This window comes from Stegostoma tigrinum, chromosome 12 (genome assembly GCF_030684315.1).
Source record: "Stegostoma tigrinum isolate sSteTig4 chromosome 12, sSteTig4.hap1, whole genome shotgun sequence".
In the NCBI taxonomy this organism is placed as follows: domain Eukaryota; kingdom Metazoa; phylum Chordata; class Chondrichthyes; order Orectolobiformes; family Stegostomatidae; genus Stegostoma; species Stegostoma tigrinum.
Window position 1 is genome coordinate 53,763,817 of NC_081365.1, and position 20,106 is coordinate 53,783,922.

The 20,106-nt window shown below is 40.2% G+C and overlaps 1 protein-coding gene across 1 annotated transcript in view; it reads left to right on the plus strand.

The window, feature by feature from the left end:
* The window catches only part of pola1 (polymerase (DNA directed), alpha 1), a 258,605-nt gene that overhangs the window by 153,914 nt on the left and 84,585 nt on the right, over positions 1-20,106 (plus strand). The gene's annotated exons all lie outside the window — the stretch shown is intronic.

Consider the following 20,106-nt stretch of genomic DNA (forward strand, 5'->3'; position numbering starts at 1 on the left):
GCAAGAGAAGCATTAGCTTATCTAAACTAAGAAATGAATAGGGGATGTTTTCTGAAGCAGGAAAATTTCACCAGCTTGACAGTTGGCAGGCTGCCTGCTGTGTAGATTCATGAAAGCTAAGAATTACACTTTCATGAAATTTTCCTTACTAAATGCCCTGGTTAATCTGAAAGATAACCCACTGATTCAATTCATCCTTTGACTGGGCGGTGCTTGTTACATCTTCATTCTGACAAAGCATTTGTGTTAATCATTTGGCCCTCTAGTAGACTCTCCAGGGCTGGTGCTTTTAAAATAAATGTGGCTGTGATAGCTCTTTAGTCTATTACACTTACAATAGAGGCAAAGAACTGGTAATTATAAATTCTGTGCAGTGATTGTAAAAGAAAGTGAGAATGGATGCAGCTCTTGAGTGTTGTTGGGAAGTTTGTTCAGTTGTTTCCTTTTACTGGAGTGCCTGTCTTGGGCCTTTCTGTAAATACTTTGAGGCAAAGAACTGCTACAGGGAGGCAGCTTGAGGATTTATATTTTCCAACCGGAAAGCAAGCAGTACTTGTGTAACTGGCATTTTTTAATTTAAGTGTGTTAGATTTGCCAGAATCAATTTCAGGAGAAACTTGTTGTAAGGCACTAATTTGGAGCATTGTTATAGAGGGGTCATTACATTCGCTGAAGCCTACAATTATTCATTGCTCAAGGTTTACTTAATAAGAATGACTGGGTAAAGGGAGGGGTTTACCTAGTGTTCCTCATTTCAATACTGGTGCTCTGTGTTTTTGGGAAAACTGTAATCGAGGTAAGAAAATTAAAAAGAAATTGAAAGAGATACATAAGATGAGAGAGGATCCTGAGCACATTTGCTCCGATTTGAAAGTGCATTATGGATTTCTAAACCCAAACAAGCCAAAATTTTGAAGCTTTCATGAGGTTTCGGCATTTGGCTTTCTTCATTCCTGAAGCAGATAGGACGCGTTGGAAGAGCAATTTATAATGTGAATCAACATACCACAAATTTGCTTATGGTGTCGGTGTCTGAGTCATAGGTCTTTCTGTAAGGTAAATTTTACTAGCTCAGCCTGACCTAGGTACACATCCTCTCCTTCCTCAGCTCAATGCTTATGTGACCCCACCACCAGCAACCAACAAAACCTACCCCTCCCACCTTCCCATGCCCCCAATACCCAAATATTCCACATGAGGCTTCAACCACTATCTATCATTTGATTCCACCAACTTGTCTACATCCTTCCTGAACTTATATGCTATCTTCCTCACAGCTCATAGCACTTCCAAGTTCTGTATCATCTGCTCATTTTGAACTTGTGTCCTGTGCACTAGGGTTTAAATTATCGATATATATCAGGAAAAGCAAGGTCCCAACACTGTCCCCTGGGAAACTCCACTGCAGACCTTTCACTTGACCTGTGACTTAGCCCACTCTATCCATGCCAGTCACGAATGATAACGTTACTAATTTGGCCCTGTAACAAATGTCCTTTGGAAGTCCCAAATCCCTTTAGAACTCTCTTTCAAACTTCTCCATCCACTTCACATAAAATTAATGCTGTAATATTTGCAGCAATTTTCTGCACTGCAATATCCCACAAACAGGCAAGAGATGAATGACTTGTTAATCTACTTCTAATGGTGAAAAGTTGACCGAGAACTCCCGATATCCTTGTGATGAATGGGTCCATGGGATCAATAACCTCAAGCAGATGGTAGCCTGGTTTAGCCTGTCTTTTTAGGCATTAGCTCTGACAACATTGCAGCCCTTGAGTATTGAATTGGCACGTCAAGATAGTTTATTTTCATTCTTTGACATGAATTATCAACCCAGCATTCCTAATCAGAATTGAAAGCATGTCCAACTAAGGTAATTCATAAGAAAGTTGTTCCAACACGTTTCCTGGTTGCAATGACCGATCTGCCACGATATGAAGATTGGCAAGACCTCAGGTTAGTGTCAAAGTCCCAATGTTTTTCCAGATGCTAATCTTTAGTGACACACTTCCTTGACTGTAACACCTTCATGGCCTCTCTTGACTATGTTAACTAAAGGAAATTGTATTCATTTTATGTTGAATAAAATGTCAAATGTGGAGTTGGAACAAGGTTACCATTCAAAATTGTTCAGTTCCAAATAAGAAGTTATTGCAAGTTTGCTTCAAGATCTTAGAGATTTGATATTTTATTTTGGCCGAGAATACAACGCAGATACTTTAAGACTGTGTGTCTTGCAGCTTCTGTCAAAATATGTCTGTGTTCCACTTGCAACATACTTTGCTATGTGCAGTTTGGTCACCCTAAGTGTAGTTTCACAAGATTGATCTTAGGATGATCTGATTATCCTATTTTGAAAAACTGAGTAAATTTGGTCTATATTTATTCTGAAGTTTAGAGGAATGAGAGGTGATCCGATGAAATATGAGTTCTGAACATACTTGACAGGATAGTAACCGAGAGGCTTTTCCATGGGCTGGAATCTCGAACATAGGAACGCGATCTTAGGATAAGGAACTGGTCATTTGGAACTGAGATGAGAAGAATTTACATCACTCAAAGTTCTGAATCTTTAGAACTTCACACTCTAGGTTATTGTGGATGTGCTATCATTTACTATGTTTAAGACTAAAATAGTCAGATCTTGGTGAATTTAGGGTTATAGGGAGCAGCCTGTAAAATGGAGTTAAAGCTGCATGTCAGATGTGACCATAATGAATGGGAATGTCAGTTTGATGGGTTAAATGATCTTCTCCTGCTCCTATTTCCTGAGCTCTCGTTAATGAGGCTGCTCCATGTGTCCATGTGGCATCACACCTGGTAAAATGTATTACCAGCATCAAATTCCATCTGGCACACAACTAAGGCTCAACGAAGACGAGTACAGATGACTGTTCAACAGTAAATTAATTCCAGCAAGTCGGTGAGTTTGGAATTATTGCGCCAACTCCAAAATGACTAAACCATTTCTATCCCCGGTGCTAATGTCCACTGGAAATTTGAAATTGTTCAGCAAAGTTGTTTCACCGTTTCCACTCAGTGTCTTGTTGAGACACAGATGTTATCATCCACTCTTTGAGAAAGCCTGTGCTCAAATATATTTGGATTCCATGCATTGTTTGACAGATCAGATTATCCAGATATTGCTCAATGCAAGTAAAACACATTATTCAGATTATGTTCAGAAAACCAAGACAGTTAGCTAATTGCTTCCTTCTGAATATTGGAGCAGATAGTATCTACCTTTCCTCTCACCCCCAAATTTATACAGAATAATATACCAAACTCAAAACAAATCTCATTCTTCTTTGTTAGTCCGTTGGATTGAAGATGATGTGCTTCCAGTTGATTTGTCGGTTTTGACATGGCAGATAAGACAAATGCATAATCTGCACATGATACTTGGAAGATCAATTAAGTCTGTTTTTGGCTGTGTGTGCTGTCTCCGATGACTTCGTTTTACACGTGCATGTTCTCCACAAAGTTTCTTGATTGTTTGGTACCTTCCTGGATTGACCTTTGCCATTTTGGTTAGCGACGTGCCAGGGATTTCCATGAGTCAACAAGGATCCCTAAAACATCACTGTTTTCCTGGGAGTTTTCTGCTGCCACTGAGTTCCAAGTAAGGTAGTTGCTTCAGTAGCTCATGTGTTAACAGTGTGTCCTGCCAAATGGAGCTGGTTTTGACAGGTAGTGTCTTGATGCTGGTTATGTTGGCTAGGGAGAGGATGCTGCTGTTGGTCTTCCTTTCTTGCCATCAAAATTGGAGGATCTTCTGAAGGTATTGGTATCATTTTGGGAACCTGGTTCTCAAAAACACTGAAAAAAGGCAAACAGACTTGTATTTGATCTCAGATGGCGCAAAGCACTTTTGAAGTGTATTCACTGTAGTCATGTGAGAAAAGTGACAGCCAGTTTTCTCAGAGTAAGTTCTTAAAAAAGCAAGGTGATAATGACCGGATATTGGAGTATGCATTTCTTTTGTGAAGTTGGCTAATGGATAAAAATGGTTTAAGGCAAGGGATGACTCCTTTGCTCTTCAAATTAATGTTTTGGTTTAGTTTAGAATGCATAGGAACAGGAGTCGTGTATTCAGCCCTTTTGAGCCTGCTCTGCCATTTGCCGTGGCTGATCGTCCAACACAATAGCCTAATCCTGCTTTCTCCCCATAACCTTTGATCCCATTTGCCCTAAGTGCTATATCTTGTTGCCTCTTGAATACATTCAGTGTTTTGATATCAACTATTTCCTGTGGTATTGAATTCTACAGATTCACCACTCTTTGGGTGAAGAAATATCTTCTCATTTCTGTCCTAAATGGTCAACCCTGAATCCTCATTCTATGACCCATAGTTCTGGACACATCCACCACTGAGAACATCCTTCCTGCATCTACCCTGTGCAGTCCTGGTCGAATTTTATAAGCCTCCATGAGATTCCCCTCATTCATCCCACCTCCAGTGAAAGCAGTGCTAGCCTAGTCAATCTCTCCTCATTTATCAGTCCTGCCATCCCCAGAATCAGCCTGGCCAACTTTTGCTGTGCTCCCGCGAGAGCAAGAGCATCCTTCATCAAAAAAGTAGACCAAAACTACACACGATATTCTAGGTGTGGCCTCACCAAAACCCTGTATAACTGCAACAAAACATCCCTGCTCCTGTATTCGAAACCTCTCGCAATGAAGCTCCGCATTATACTTAGCCACATTATTACCATTTGCCTTCTTTATTGCTTGCTGCATCTGCACGCTTACCTTCAGCGACTGGTGCACCAGGACACCCAGGTCCCACTGCACACTCCCTTCTCCCAATTTATAACCATACCACTTAGAAGGATAAGGTCAGCAGATATATGGAACACCAACTGCAAGTTCTGTTCCAAACACTCATCATCCTGACATAGAAATGTTTATTGCTGTTCTTTCACTATCACTGGGGCAAAATCTTGGAACGCCCTCCCTAATAGCATTGATTGCCAGTCTACCGAACCCCGGATCCCTGAATAAATAAAAAGAAACTTGAGAGTGTAGATAGGCTTCTGTTTAATGTTTCATTTGAAATTGCCTTCCTTGGGTTAATCCTTCGTACTTTCACTGTTTTATCCTGAGCTGTGTTTTTTTAATTTTGGCAGGATTTGTCAGTAATCGTTTGCCATTGCCTTCCACTCCTTGGGGCAGGCTAAGAAGGCAAGTCCTGAGACTCAGTCAGCCAGAATGAGGATTGAACCCTATGCTTTTAGCATTATACTGAGCCACGTTATTGCCATCTAACTAAAACTAGCCGCACCGGATTGTAGATCCCTCAATTTATTTGTTTGTAAAAATTTGAAAAGAATTGGGAAGAATAAGATTATTTTATATCTACCCTTGGTTATACTTGGAATGAAATATTTGGGTGCCCTGCACTATCTGACTAGTTCGATAGCACTTTACGCCTAGAAAGAAAGGGACAGCAGATGCAGGGAAACACCACCACTTGCAGATCCTTGTCCATGCCACACACCATCCTGATTTGAAAATGTATCGCCATACATTCACTATCGCTGGGTCAGAATTCAGGGATTTCCTCACTAATGGTTTAGTGGGTCTGTGTACATCATATAAACTGCAGCTGCTGAAGAAAGCTGCATGCCACCACTTTGTGGAGGTAAACAAAAATGAGCAATAGACGCTGACCTAGCCTGCAATGCAATAGTTAACAGTCTTCTCAAACTGTGGCTACTTGCACTTGGACACAAACCTTCAAACCAGCCATGTGCAAAGTATGTTATGTGGAATAATTTGCATGCTTTCAGAACTAACTATCCAGTTTTGACAGCTCTTGACTAAAAGCATCTCAGTACTTCTTTACTCCATCTTGTCTTTATAATTAATTTCTACCCTCCCTTTCCATTCACATGCTTTTTTTTGGTACAGTTTGTTTCCGCATATGAAAGTCAAAAACATGAGGTGGAATGAGGTTCTTTCTTGTCTGTCACTTTTTTTTAATTGTGCGTTACATCAAATCATTTAGAGCTTGCTTTCAGCGCATAGTTTCTGGTACAAAGTTATGATGTCAAATTCTTTCATGCTCAAGACTCTGTTGTTGCAGTGCTCATAAGCAGCCTTTTGAGTACAGATGCTGCATCTCATTTGAAATGGAGGATAGAAAGAGTCTTCAAAGTGGTATTGAAAAGGTTAAGTGAGTGAGCAAACATTTGGTGAATAAAGTAAAACAGGAGAAAATGTGAGCACTTTGGGCAAGAAGAATAACAAAGCAATGTAGTATTTGAATGGAGACAGACTGCGGAATGTTGTACAGGATGTTCTTGTACATGAATCACAAAATGTCAGCCTCTATGTACAAATAAAAATTAAACTGAATGTTCGCCTTTGTTGCAAGTGAACTGGATTATTAGATTAGATTCCTTACAGTATGGAAACAGGCCCTTCGGCCCAACAAGCCCACACTGCCCCTTGGAGCATCCCACCCAGACCCATCCCCCTAAACACTGTGGGCAGTTTAGCATGGCCAATCCACCTAGCCTGCACATCTTTGGACTGTGGGAGGAAACCGGAACACTCGGAGTAAACCCATGCAGACATGGGGAGAATGTGCGATCTCCACACAGACAGTTGCCCGCGGCTGGAATTGAACCCGGGTCCTTAGCGCTGTGAGGCTGCAGTGCTAACCACTGAGCCACTGTGCCGCCCCAAAAAGTAGCAAAATCTTGCTACACCTGTACAGGGTATCGAGAAGTACCGTATGCAGTTTTGATTGCCTTATGTGAGGGATATACTTGCACTGGGAGAGGTTAAATAAGGCTTATTAGGCTGATTCCCAGGGGTGAGGTGGTTGTCTTATGAACAAAGTTTGAGCAGGTTAGCTTGATACTGGCCAGAGTTTTGAGAAATGAGTATCACCTCATTGAAACACAAGATTCTAAGCTGACTTGACCGGGTTAATGCTGAGAGGATGTTCCTCCTTGTGAGGGAATCTAAACTAGGAAGCAGCATTTTAAAAGCAAGATGTCTGCTATTTAAGATGGAGCTGAGGACAAATTTCTTCTCCTGAAGGGTTGTCAATATTTGGGATTCAGTTCCAGTGGAGACTGGGTCATTGAATGTGTTCCGGGCTGATATCTGATTGACGGCAGAGTTGCAACTTATAGGGATAGACTCAGAATTGAAGTTGAGACCACATTCAGGTCAGCTGTGATCTTGTCTGACACACAGTTGCCTTGAGGGAATGAATGGCCTACTCCTGCCCCAATCCCTTTTAAAAATAACCAAAAAGAGAAGACCAGCCACTTCTCAATCTTGATATATTAAATATTTCTGCCTGACAAGTTTCAGTGCTTTTGGCATCCAGAGTCACCATCAAATGCACCCAACATTGTCACAAGGAAAGTTACTTCTGCTCCGTGAGATCAACATTCCTTTATGTGTCCATGCACCTGCCCATGTGTTAATTTCCACCATTGCATCAGGCATCTATATTGCTTCTGGGAGAAGCAGTCAGTTTATTGAAAATGTTGGACTCACCGCGGGAAAATCCAACTGTAAGGAGGATGTGAAAGATAGTGGTGGATCCGTTAACCATTATGCATCCAGCAAATATTGCACTGAACTTCATTCGTGCTCAATTCTGGGAACGCTTAGAAAGGGGGCAGAAAAGGTACGGCACGGTGGCTCAGTGGTTAGCACTGCAGCCTCACTGCACCAGGGACCCGGGTTCGATTCCAGCCTGGGGCAACTGTCTGTGTGGAGTTTGCACATTCTCCCCGTGTCTGCGTGGGTTCCCGCCGGGTGCTCCGGTTTCCTCCCACAGTCCAAAGATGTGCAGGTTAGGTGGATTGGCCATGCTAAATTGCCCATAGTGTTCAGGGGTGTGTGGGTTTTAGAGGAATGGGTCTGGGTGGGATGCTTCAAGGGGCGGTGTGGACTTGTTGGGCCGAAGGGCTTGTTTCCACACTGTAGGGAATCTGATCTAAAAATATTTGTTGCATTGGTGTTGGGGATGAGTTTCAGTTGTATGGAAAGATTGCTTAGAGAAAGACCACGCTTCTATAGACAAAGTTGAGAGGTCATTTGCTAGCAGTGTTGAAAATTCTGAAACATCCAGAGTTGACGGAGAGAAAATGTTCTGATTTGACAGAAGAACTGAGATGCAAGGTGAATGGCAAAAGAACCAAAAACAACCTAGGTTTTATTGCACAGGTGATGAGAATCTCAAATATATTGCATGAGCTTATGGTGGAAACCAGTTGAACTGTGGCTTTTTGAAGGGAACTGGGTAAACACTGAAGAAAAATATGTATAGTGCTGTAGGAATTGTGAGAAATGGGATTAGCTTTTGCAATGAGCTGAAATGGGTTTAGTGCACCAAGTAGCTGCTACGTTCTGTGCTGTAATGGTTTTGTGAAACAAAAATTGACTAGGTCAGAGAATACGAGATAACAAGGTGTAGAGCTGGATGAACACAGCAGGCCGAGCTGGATAGCTGATGTTTCGGGCCTGGACCCTTCATCAGAAATAGGGGAGGGGAAGAGGGTTCTGAAATAAATAGGGAGAGAGGGGGAGGCGGATCGAAGATAGATAGAGGAGACAGACAGGTCAAAGAGGCGGGGATGGAGCCAGTAAAGGTGAGGAGGTAGGGAGGAGTTAGGTCAGTCCAGGGAGGACAGACAGGCCAAGGGGGTGGGATGAGGTTAATAAGTAGGAAATGGGGATGTGGCTTGAGGTGGGAGGAGAGGATAGGTTGGAGGAAGGACATGTTAGGGAGGTGGGGATGAGCTGGGCTGGTTTTGGGATGCAGTAGGGGGAGGGGAGATTTTCTGTAGGTCAGAGAATGATTAGTTAATTCTTTATTGTGATCTCATCCAAGTTCCATTCCACCCTCTTGGACTACAGTAAATCAATAGTCGTCCAAACTTGATGTGTAAATTCTTTCTACCCAGAAGCATGACTCCCCATCACACTTCTGGGCTGAATTTAATATCCATTACAGTAATGAACGGGCAATGTGACCTGCCATTCAGTCTGCTCAAAATTTAAAAGAAGAACAAAAATTTAATAAATCTCTTAGCAATCATTCAAAAATTATTCTTGTTTTTTCTGTGAAATTTTGCTGATTAACATAGAGCAGTAGTTGCGATTGATAATGATGTGCCTTCGGTATAGAATTTGAGTTAATGCTCAGTGCAGAAGAATATCCAATAATCTTGATTAGTCCATTATCGCTAATATTAAATGTTTCTACTTTATTTAAACTTCTTCAACATGTCGAGAACAAATGCAATGGAATGTTAATTGATAAGGATCAATGCATCCTGGTGTATAACTGCTATTATTCTTACTCAGCAAATGGGATGTGTCAAAGGAGATTTACAGATTCAAATGTTTAGCAGCAAATTTCAAGCAATAGTTGGAAAATCTCCCATTTGCGTGTCATAGGAAACAAGCCATGGAATAATCTCAAAAATGCATCTTGTGGAAACACCTAATTGGGCATTTTTATTTCATGTGCATTAGTGAACACTTCATAGATCAAGTGATACATTTTCCAACGTATAAAATTATTTGATATTACTGGAATAATCTGACTTCTGGCAATTGTAAGTGATTTAAAATTAAAACTTCCATAGACCAGCTGCAATCATTGCTTCTACTAATTTTTCACAGGAACAACTGTCTGAATCATCTTGGAGTTGGGAGACTTTTGGGCTTGAGAGATCATTAGTTTGTGAATTAAATTGTTAAAATCATATTAAAGCCATATTGAATCTGCAAGTATGCTTTGTAACCCTTGTGCATTCATCCAGCTCATTTAACAACTTAATTTAGGGTTAACTAACATCTATGCAGTACTAACATTTAAAAAACCAAGTATTGGAAGCAAAACACTAACCATCTGGAAGAGTTACAATGCTGTAACAAAAACAGAAGTTGCTGGAAAAGCTCAAAGTCTGGCAGCATCTATGAAGAGAATTCAGAGGTAACGTTTCAGGTCCAGTGACCCTTCCTCACAACTTGGAACGATGCTATAAGATTTTAGCGTGGGATACTGGCCTGACTGACCATCTGTTATAAGTACATGACTGGACTTTTTCCCTTTGCATGTTGACATGACCTACTGAGCATTTCTAACATTGTGTTCATCTTAATATTATTGGAATAACTATCAAAATCATTTAAACTTCCTGCAGTTGTGTATTAAACAATTCAAGTGTAATCAGCTGTTCATCAGGTAACTCATTGAAACTCCTTTGCGTTCCGTGACAGAGTCACAGTACAAAGCTACCACATGGCACATAAATCGTTCCTTGTGAAATAATTGCCCCCTTTATAGTTGGTCCAGTAGGTTGGAGTACTGTCATTCCAGCTCCGATACCTAACTTTGTAAAACCATGAGTGCAAGATTGAAACTGTGTCACAATGCTTGCTCTGAATGAGACTCTGATGGAAAATAAACATTTGCATATTTCAACCCTTTTCCCAGTGGGAATGGAACCATCAAGAGGAGCATAATTTGCCCAAATTGCTTACTAAAACTGGTAATCTAGGTTGGAGACAAGTGATGTGGGAAATATTCGCTCTGAAGCAATATGGAATTTTTAAAAAAAACATTTGAAACTCAATTCTGATTGCCAGGAGAGGATAAAGGAAACCTGACCCCAATGGAGCCATTTTGTGTTGATCGATTATTGATAATACCGGGTAACAAAAATGTGGCATTCAGAAATGGCTTAATATAAAGGATAGCATGTTGGAAAAATTATGGAAAGTGTATTTTTGGAATCAGATTGTTTACGTACAGCTACTGTCCAATATACAATGATTTTAAAATTAACCCCAGGCAGAAAACTTTAATTCAACTTGCATCATGTTCCTATAGACAGCTCCTCCTTGCTCACCCTCACCACCTTTAATGTAAAAGGCCCAGAATAAAAATCTTTGATACTCAAAAGTTTTGTAAATCCTTAACGTTTAATATCTCAAAGATGCGATGTTGCAGTAATAAAGATAATTATGCTATAATGTCAGTAATTTCTTAGCCATGGTTTTAATTAACTGGGAAAGGATGTGAAAGATTAATTGACTACAGTTTTTATTCCATAACCGGTTTGCTTAAGTCCCAAAAATTAAGCATTGTAAGTAGAATCAGATAAATAAGTCCAGGTTTTTCATGTATTTTGGAGTTTTAATTTCGAACCATGTTCAAAAAGGCAGCACCCAAAAAATTCATTCATCCTTGCAGTTGTTGCTGGTATCCAATACGGGCCCATGCTGGTACCTTTTTTGTTTCTTCCTGATATTCAGACAAATGCCTCATGGATGTTGTTTGTGTATTGGGTCAGACAAGAAGTTTTAAGTTGAGCTGCAGTGTTTGAGAACAATCCGCACGTCAAGAAATGTGCTCACTAGGAAATAAGTTGCTGTGTCTATAAAAGTTCAACTCCCAGTCAGTCTCTGAAATAGCTTTGCTGTAGTCCGTGTAATTGTAAGTCAGTGTCCCAGCCATAGAACAGCTGCTGGTGCCAAAGAATGTTATTAGTCATTCAGCCTCTGTGTTGTCCAATAGAGTTGGGTATGAGTGACTTTGCACGACCCAGTCTTCTCCAGAACCAATTCTCTCCTCACTGAAATGAAGAGCAAAGAGACAATGTTCTGTAATTAAAGATTCCATTGAGCTGAAGAAAAGAACAAATGTGGATGTTTGTTCTCCTTGATGAAAAAAAAATTCATGGTCGGCGGGGTAGGTGGAGAGACCGAGTCAGGGCTGTTTGTTGAATATCCTGTTAAGGACTGTTACCATTCTAATTAATCAAGTTAGAAATTACAGCTGTAGCTGCTTCCCCTATTCTCAGTATCAATTTTCTGCTCTGGTTAGACAAAGCAAATATAAATTTTGTGTTCATTTGTCATTCGTTCTTTGACTTCAGCATCTCGGAAAATAACAATGTAGCACAAAAGACCAGTATTTACCTAGTTGTAATGTAGGTTGCCATGGTGTTTTGCAAATTATTGCAATTATGTTCACCATGCGAGTCGCCCTTGGTAACTGGGGGAAAAAAAACTGATAATCCTGTTTTGAACAAAAGGTCAAATTGCTGAATAGAAAGTCTTGATTAACTAGAAGATGTACAAAGTGGAATTATTTTCTTCCATTCAAAAAGAGGTCTTGATCAGGTTTGGTTGGAGGGGGAGGGGTGAATAAGTACATCTGTTGATTACTGAAGTACAAAAGAACTGAAAGGATGTTGTCTTGAGCCTTTCATGTTGGCCTAATGGTGGCTTTTTGTCAAATTTACCCATTTGATAGGTTTGAAAGAGCAGCTGCATTTAATCTTGATAGATGCTCCCCCCCCTACTTTTTCTCCCCAGTTATTTCCAGGGTGCATATGTAGAAAATGCTCAGTTGGTCGATAGGCTTGTATTACAATATTACCTGAAGTTGCTTGGGTAAACTGATGTGGTGGCTATGGCCTGGATTTAGTTGTAGCTTGATTGAAATGAAGGCAGTTTCGACTATAATTAGTCTTTTCAGACTTTATTAAAGTGCTGGGAGTGCATTAGATGCTTGCTTTTTGGCAGCTCTGTCGAAAGTTGCTGCTTGAGCTTTGGAGAGGCTATGAGAATGTGGTGCGAAAGCTGGGTAAACGGAAAACTTTGCTTTTCATTCTTTATTGCCTAGCAACAGAAGTTTCACATTCAGGGTCCTGTTTAATTTTTGTTTGTTAACCATCTGGGGTGTTTACATTATCAAAATAATTTTTCCCATTTGTGTGGCTCTTGAAAAGAAGAGGAACCAATTAAGATTTAAAGCGAAGCAGATGCAGTGAGGAATAATTCTTCAAAACAGTATTTGCAGGCTAGCTTTCCTTTCGATCTTCTATCCCTCCCCGTTACCTGTCCCTGCTATACAGCCCTATTAACAAAACTGGGATAAGTAAACCAATCTGTTACTTAAAGCCTTTCCACTCATTTAAGATGTACTCCTGAGCCTACATGTTAAATATTTAATGACATTTCGGTGGAGTTAAATTTCATAAGTGAGCGGAATACTTTTGGACTTCTGAATATGTGAGCTACAATGACAGTCTTCACTAAAAGTGTGCCACAATGTACAACTTCCAGCTGCAAGTGCCAGAGAATTTAGCATCCATTGATGGAGACTGTCATTCCCTTTTGTGCTGGTGGCTGAGTTTGATTAGTAAGAGACAGTGATAATTTAGTCCAGAGAGTCTCTACTGTAAGAAGTAGAATTACATGCTCAAAGTGAACAGCTGTTCTTCAGGGAGATGCACAAGGGGTAAGGAATAACTACCAAGTGATCACTGGCAAAGTCCACAAGGCCTACACAGGGTAGATGAACTGGGCAAGAAGTTGACTTGCAAGATTAGGTTCCAGCAAGTGCACAGAGAAAAAAGGTCAGGGTTCACAGCTTGTCAGGAGGTTTATGACAAGTACCATGTTGGGTCCTTCCAAAGATGCTAATATAAGAACATAACAACATTCAAACAAAGACTGGGAGTAGGCAATTCAGCCCCTCAAGCATACTCCATCCTTTGCGACAATCTCATCTCCCATAATCCTCCCAACCATAATTAATTAAAAATCTGTCTCACTCTTCCTTAAATTTACTCAATGTTCCAGCATGCAAGAGTAGGGAATTCCACAGATTCATGACCTTTTGAGAGAAGTAATTTCTCCTCATCTCTGTTTTAAATCTGCAACCCCTTATTCTCAAGCTACAACCTTTCATTCTAAATTGTCTTATATAAGGAGACATCCTTTCAATGTCTGTGTCGTCAGTCCCCTTTTGCCTCTTAAATACCTCAGTTAAATCTCCTCTTGTTCTTTTAAACTCCAGGCAGTATAGGCCTAAGCAATTCAATGTCTCTTTGTAAGATGAACCCCTCATCTTTCAAATCAATCAGGGGAGGCAATGGCCTAGTGCAGTTAATGCTGGACTGTTAATCCAGAGACCCAGATAATGTTCTGGGGACTCTGGTTTGAATCTCGCCATGGCAGATGGTGGAATTTGAATTCAATAAATATCTGGAATTAAGAATCTAATGATGACCGTAAATGTATTGTCGAATGTCTGAATAAACCCATCTGGTTCACTAATGTCCTTGAGGGAAGGCAGCTGCCATCCTTGCCTGGTCTGGCCTACATGTGACTCAAGACCCACACCAATGTGATTGACTCTTAACTGCCCTCTGGGCAATTATGGATAGTTGATAAATGCTGCCTGGCCAGCAACATCCTCATCCCATGAATAAATAAGGAAAGGAAAAAAATGTTTCATTTTGGTAGGCAGTGAGTTGACTTATTTATTTTGCTTAAATGGCTAATGTTGTACCTTTGATTAAGAAAGATTGTAAAGAGAAACCGGGGAACTACAGACTATAAGTCTGACATCAGTTGTGGGTAAATTGTTGGAGGTGATTACAAAAGGTGGGATTTATGGACAGTTAGGCAAATATTGATTAGGGGTAGTCAGCAAGGTTTTGTGTGAGGAAAATCAGGTCCCACAAACTTGAGTTCTTTTTAGGAAGTTACCAAAAACATTGTAAGAGCAGAGCAGTAGACATTTGTTTCTTGGATTTAACAAAGCATGGTAGACTAGTTAAAGTTGGGTCACATGGGATTCAGCATGAACATGCCAGTTGGATACATAATTCGCTTAATGGCAGGAGTCAGCAAGTGATGGTGGACGGTTGTTTCTCAGACTGTAGGCTTGTCACCAGCAATGTTCCACAGGGATCAGTCCTGTATTCTCTTTTAAAAACCGAAAGAACTGCGGATGTCGTAAATCAGGAACAAAAACAAAGTTGCTGGAAAAGCTCAGCAGGTCTGGCAGCATCTGTGAAGCCAAAAAGAGTTAATGTTTCTGAGGAAGGGTCACCAGATTAAAATGTTAACTCTGTTTTTTTTCTCCTTCAAGAATGCTTCAATTCCTGGACGAGTCCTGATTGCTGTTTTTAGGTGGCATGGCAGCTCAGTGGTTAGCACTGCTGCCTTACAGCGCCAAGGACCTAGGTTCAATTTCACCCTTGGGCAACTGTCTGTGTGGAGGTTTTACACTGTCCCGGTGTCTGTGTGGGTTTCCTCCCACGGTTCAGAGATTTGTGGGCTAGGTGGATTGGCCATGTTAAATTGCCCATAGTGTACAGGGAGGTATAGATGAGGTGGGTTATATGGAGATGGGTCTGGGTAGGATGCTCCAAGGTTTGGTGTGGACTTGTTGGGCCAAAGAGCCTGTTTCCACACTGTAGGGGTTCTATGATTCTATGAATGCTTCCAGATCTGCTGAGCTTTTCCAGAAACTTTGCTTTTGTTTCTGGGTCCTTTTTTGTTTGTCATTTATGTAAATGATTTGGATGAGAGTATAGAAGGAATGGGTAGCTGGTTTGCGTTCAAAGTGAAAATTACAGTAGACAGTGAAGAAGTTTTCTAAGATTTCAAAGGGATCTTGATCCAATGGATCAGTGGACTGAAAAAGGGCACATAGAGCTTCATCTGGATAAAAGCAAAGTGTTGCATTTTGATACAACAAATGAAGGTAGGGCTGATAGAATTGATGATAGGGCCTTGAGTGGTGCTGTAGAACAGAGGGACCCAGGAGTTCAGGTACATAATTTTTTTGAATTTTGTGTCACATGGACAGCAAGGTTAAAAATGTATTTGGGATGCTTCCTTCATTGCTCAGTCCTTTGAGTAAAGTAGTTGAGAAGTCATGTTGGGGTTGTACAGGACACTGGTGAGGCCTCTTGTGGAATAATAGGTCCAATTCTAGTCACCCAGTTACAGGAAGGATATTATTAAGCTGGAGAGGGTTCTGAAGAGATTTACCAGGATGTTGCCGGGTATGGTTTGTTTGAGTTACAAAGATAGGCTGAGACTTTTTTTACTGGAGTATAGGAGATGGCGAGGTGACCTTATACAAGCTTATAAAATAGTGACTGGTATATATTGAGTTAATGGTAGTTTTCTCTTCACTCGGATGGGGAATTTGGAGACTAGGGTCACATTTTTAAGGTAAGTGGAAAGGGGTTTAAAAAAGACATAAAGGGTGATTTCTTTTTCATACGGGGGTGGCTCATGTGTGGAAGTGGTGGATGCGGGCACAGTGAAAGCATTTAAAAGATGTTTGGATAAGTACATGAATAGGAAAGGTTTGGAGGGAAATGGGCCAGGAGGAGGCAGCTTGGATTTGTTTAGTTTGGGTGATTATATTCGGCATGGACTACTTCGACCGAAGGGTCGGTTTCCATGCTGTATGACACTCTAACTCCATGAAAGTTGATAGTTCCAAACTGGGATGGCCAGTGGCTTGGAGGGGAATGTTCAGGTGTTGGTGGTGTACTTTGTGTTTCTTCTGTCCTCGTCCTCTGAGGTGAAAGTAGCCGTAGGTTGGAAAGAATCCGGATGAGTTGCTGCAGTGAACGTTGTAAATGGCGCACATTGCTGCCACTATGGAACAGTGGTGGAGGGACTGAATGTTAAACGTGTTAAATGCGGTGGCAATTAAGCTGGTTTTGTCCTGAGTAGTGTCATCCACACACAAGTGGAGAATATTCTATCTAAGTAGAATGAAAGATATGACAGCAAATTCCAGAGAGATGTAAAAATAATTTACTAATAGTAGGGGTTTCAACTTCCCTATTATTCACTGGCATTGACAAAATGTGAAACGCTTGGAGGGAGTGGAGTTCTTGAAATGTATCCAAGAGAGGTGAGTTAATTGTCATAGAATTCCCAGTCTCTGACCTGCTTTTGTAGTATTTTATATGGTTCGTCCAATTCAGTTTCATGGTCTTCTGGGTAACTGCCAGGGAAATGCAATACAGGTGCAGGTACAGTACCGGGTAGTGGACATACAAATGTGGGGAAAAAAAATCAAGTCATGCCTGATAGGCAGAGTGTATATTGTCAAGTTATGAAGCAAGGGAGCTCAGCAAGATTGAGTGGTACTTATTTTAATGTAGGAAGTCTCACATACAAGACAAATGAATTGAGGATTCTGATTAATGCATGGGGATATAACAGTAATGCTATTGTGCAGAAATGGTTAAGAGAGGGGCAGGACTGATAGCTCAATATTACAGGCTGTAGAGTGCTCAAACAAGGCAGGAAAGGGTGCTAAATAGGTGGTGTTGCAACATTGATCAAGGAGTCAAATCATGCAATTAAGAAGGATGGTCATTTAGAATCAATTGAGTTCATATCAGAATAACTTAGAAGGGGACATAGCATTGTTGGGATAGTTCTACATAGCACCTCTCCACTGCTACATTAAAATTGAGGGAGAAGTAGAATGAAAGATATGACAGCAAATTCCAGAGAGATGTAAAAATAATTTACTAATAGTAGGGGTTTCAACTTCCCTATTATTCACTGGCATTGACAAAATGTGAAACGCTTGGAGGGAGTGGAGTTCTTGAAATGTATCCAAGAGATCGCATGTAGAAAATCCAACAAGAAGTGACAGAGTAACAGTAATTTTAGGGAACAAAGCTAGGAAAGTGGTAGAAGTGCCAGAGCATTTCAATGATAGTGATCTTAACTCGGTAAGAATTAAATCAGCCATGGAAATGGACAAGATGGGCCAGAAACAAAGGTTTTGAATTTGCGAAAGACCGTTGTTAATAAGGTAAGATGGGATTTGGACAAAGTGGACTGGAAAAAGCCACTTGAAAGAAGATCTCCATTGGAGTAGCAGAAGTCTTTCAAAAAGAAAACAGTGACAGTGTAGGGACAACATCTTCTGTAAAGATGAAGAGTGAGACCAAAAAGTCCACAGAATCAAGAATATTGAGGAACGGACAGGATTGAATAAGGATAAACAGGGAAGCTTATGGTCAATACCGAGGGCTCAACACCAATAGCTGAAAGAAAGTGCCGACGGTTAGTTTAAAATAAAATTGGGAGTACGAAGATGCAACATGTAAAAACACTGACAATTCAAATAAAGAAAACCAAAGGCATTTTACAAGTATATCTGAGGCAAGGGGATAGCCAGGAGAGAATAGAACCCAGTACACTATTCAGCATTCAACATAGATTTTATTTAACATTTTCCTTTTCTCTCCGCACGAAGTTCCTCCTCCGACAAGATTTAAACTGGATATTACTTTAACTGCATATGACAGTATTGCTTTCGTGGAGAAGTGTTTAAAGGAGGGGCAGGATGACAGCTCAATATTTCAGGCTATCGAGTCTTCAGACAAGGCAGGAAACAATGCTAAATAGGAGGTGGCATTGCAATATTGATCAAGGAGTCAAATAATGCAATTAAGAGGGATTGTCACTTAGAATCAGTTGAGTTCATGAGTAGAGGGAATTTTGGAATTTGTTCACTTCATATTGTCATTTTTTTGATCAGACAGCCAATAATTTATAATTGTCATCGGCAAAATCTTTAAAAAGCCATTGGAACTCTAGATTTAGCCTTAAAAACAATTTTCAAAATTCTAGCCACTAGAAAGGGATCTGGAACCAAAGCTTAGAATATTTGATGTCCAAGTATTTTCCTAAAAATTGTAAAGCCAAAATACCAATATGCTGAGAATGAGATCGATTGTAAAATTTAACAAAAATGAACCAGCATTAATATTAATTGTACTCCTAATACATATAAGCACTTACTTCACTTCTCAATGATTCCTGTGTTTTTTTTTAATGTTTGCTCTTCGTGTTCAATGCAAAGGACACAGAAGAAACTTTCTACACCAGCCTTGGAATAAAACTTCTACACTCATGGTTCTGTCACTGATTTAGTAATAGTTTCAACAACTTTTTGATGAATAGAAATGTGTAATCATTGGCACAACTACTAGTTACAAAAGAAGGAAATTGAATGTCAAGTTGTGCTGCTTAAGTAGAAGGGGTTGGAGTTTGGCCATTTTAACATGCTCATGAATGTGTGTGAATTAGAACAGACATTTGTATCCAACCTGCAGTAAGAGTTTGAAGAGGCTTATTATCTTTTCACTCTCTTGACTGCAGAGCGTGGATTAAAAAGAAACGCCGATCAGAAAGTCCAATGACAAACTGATGTTTTAGCGGCTGTTGCATTTCTACTTTTTTTTGTAAGAGACGTTACATTTCTTTTGTCCTCCCCTTCTGACTGTCTTGAATTCAAGTTGGTGTTTTAACTCTTGCAGACTGAGCGGAAGCACCTGATTATAAAGCAATTAATATTACCATTCAGGATAATTGATTTTAATTCGGCATCTTTGGTAAATCAGACAACTCACAGGTCTCAAGAGCATGTTAAGTAGCCACTTAATGAAAAGCAATGTATTCAACAGTGATCAAAGAATAGTCTGAAGTAGCGCCATGCTGGACAACGGGATCCTTGCCTGTTTAGCCATTGAAGTTCTGTGGGCCTAATAGGGAAAAAGGACGTGTTGACTGGGGGGGTTCTGTCCACTTTCACCAAACCTTTATGTGTGAGTTTTTTCATAAAGGGACAATTGGGAGATGCTGTTCACTGGGTAGTGATCAGATGCAGAAAGATAAAAGTTACAACTCCTCTCCCTAACATAATTAGGGCTTCGATCAAAGATAAACCAGTGAAGCATGAGAGGTTTTCAGGAAATGCATTTTTAATGGTCAATGGAAAGAGGAGTGTTTATGGTTTATTCTTAATTCATGGTTTTTTTTCTATTTTAGTATTCAAATGTATACCAAAGTGTCAAATCTCATCAGTTTTTCAACATAAGAGCAGATAACTGTGGATTTCTCCTGGAGTTGTGGATTCTGGAGATTAATGATTGTGTGTATTGGCTGTCCTCTGTTTCCCTCAGAGTTGATGCTGCAATCTTTGAGATCTTATTCATGTAGTCATGGTGTAGGCAGGGATTTTCAGGACATGGTGGAGTAATAATCTATGTTTATAACAAGATGATATGATTTTCCACCTCAAACCAGCGTCTAAAAGAGAAAAGACAGCTGTGGTGCTCAAATGTGTTTTAACCAATCATGTGTTCAGCAAATAATGTAAAACTACTCTCTCAACAAATATGTATCTCAACTGTTTAATCCTTTAGTTATCCTCGCTGATAGTAATGCTGGACAAGTCAAATGGTAGAATGAAACTTAACTTTATA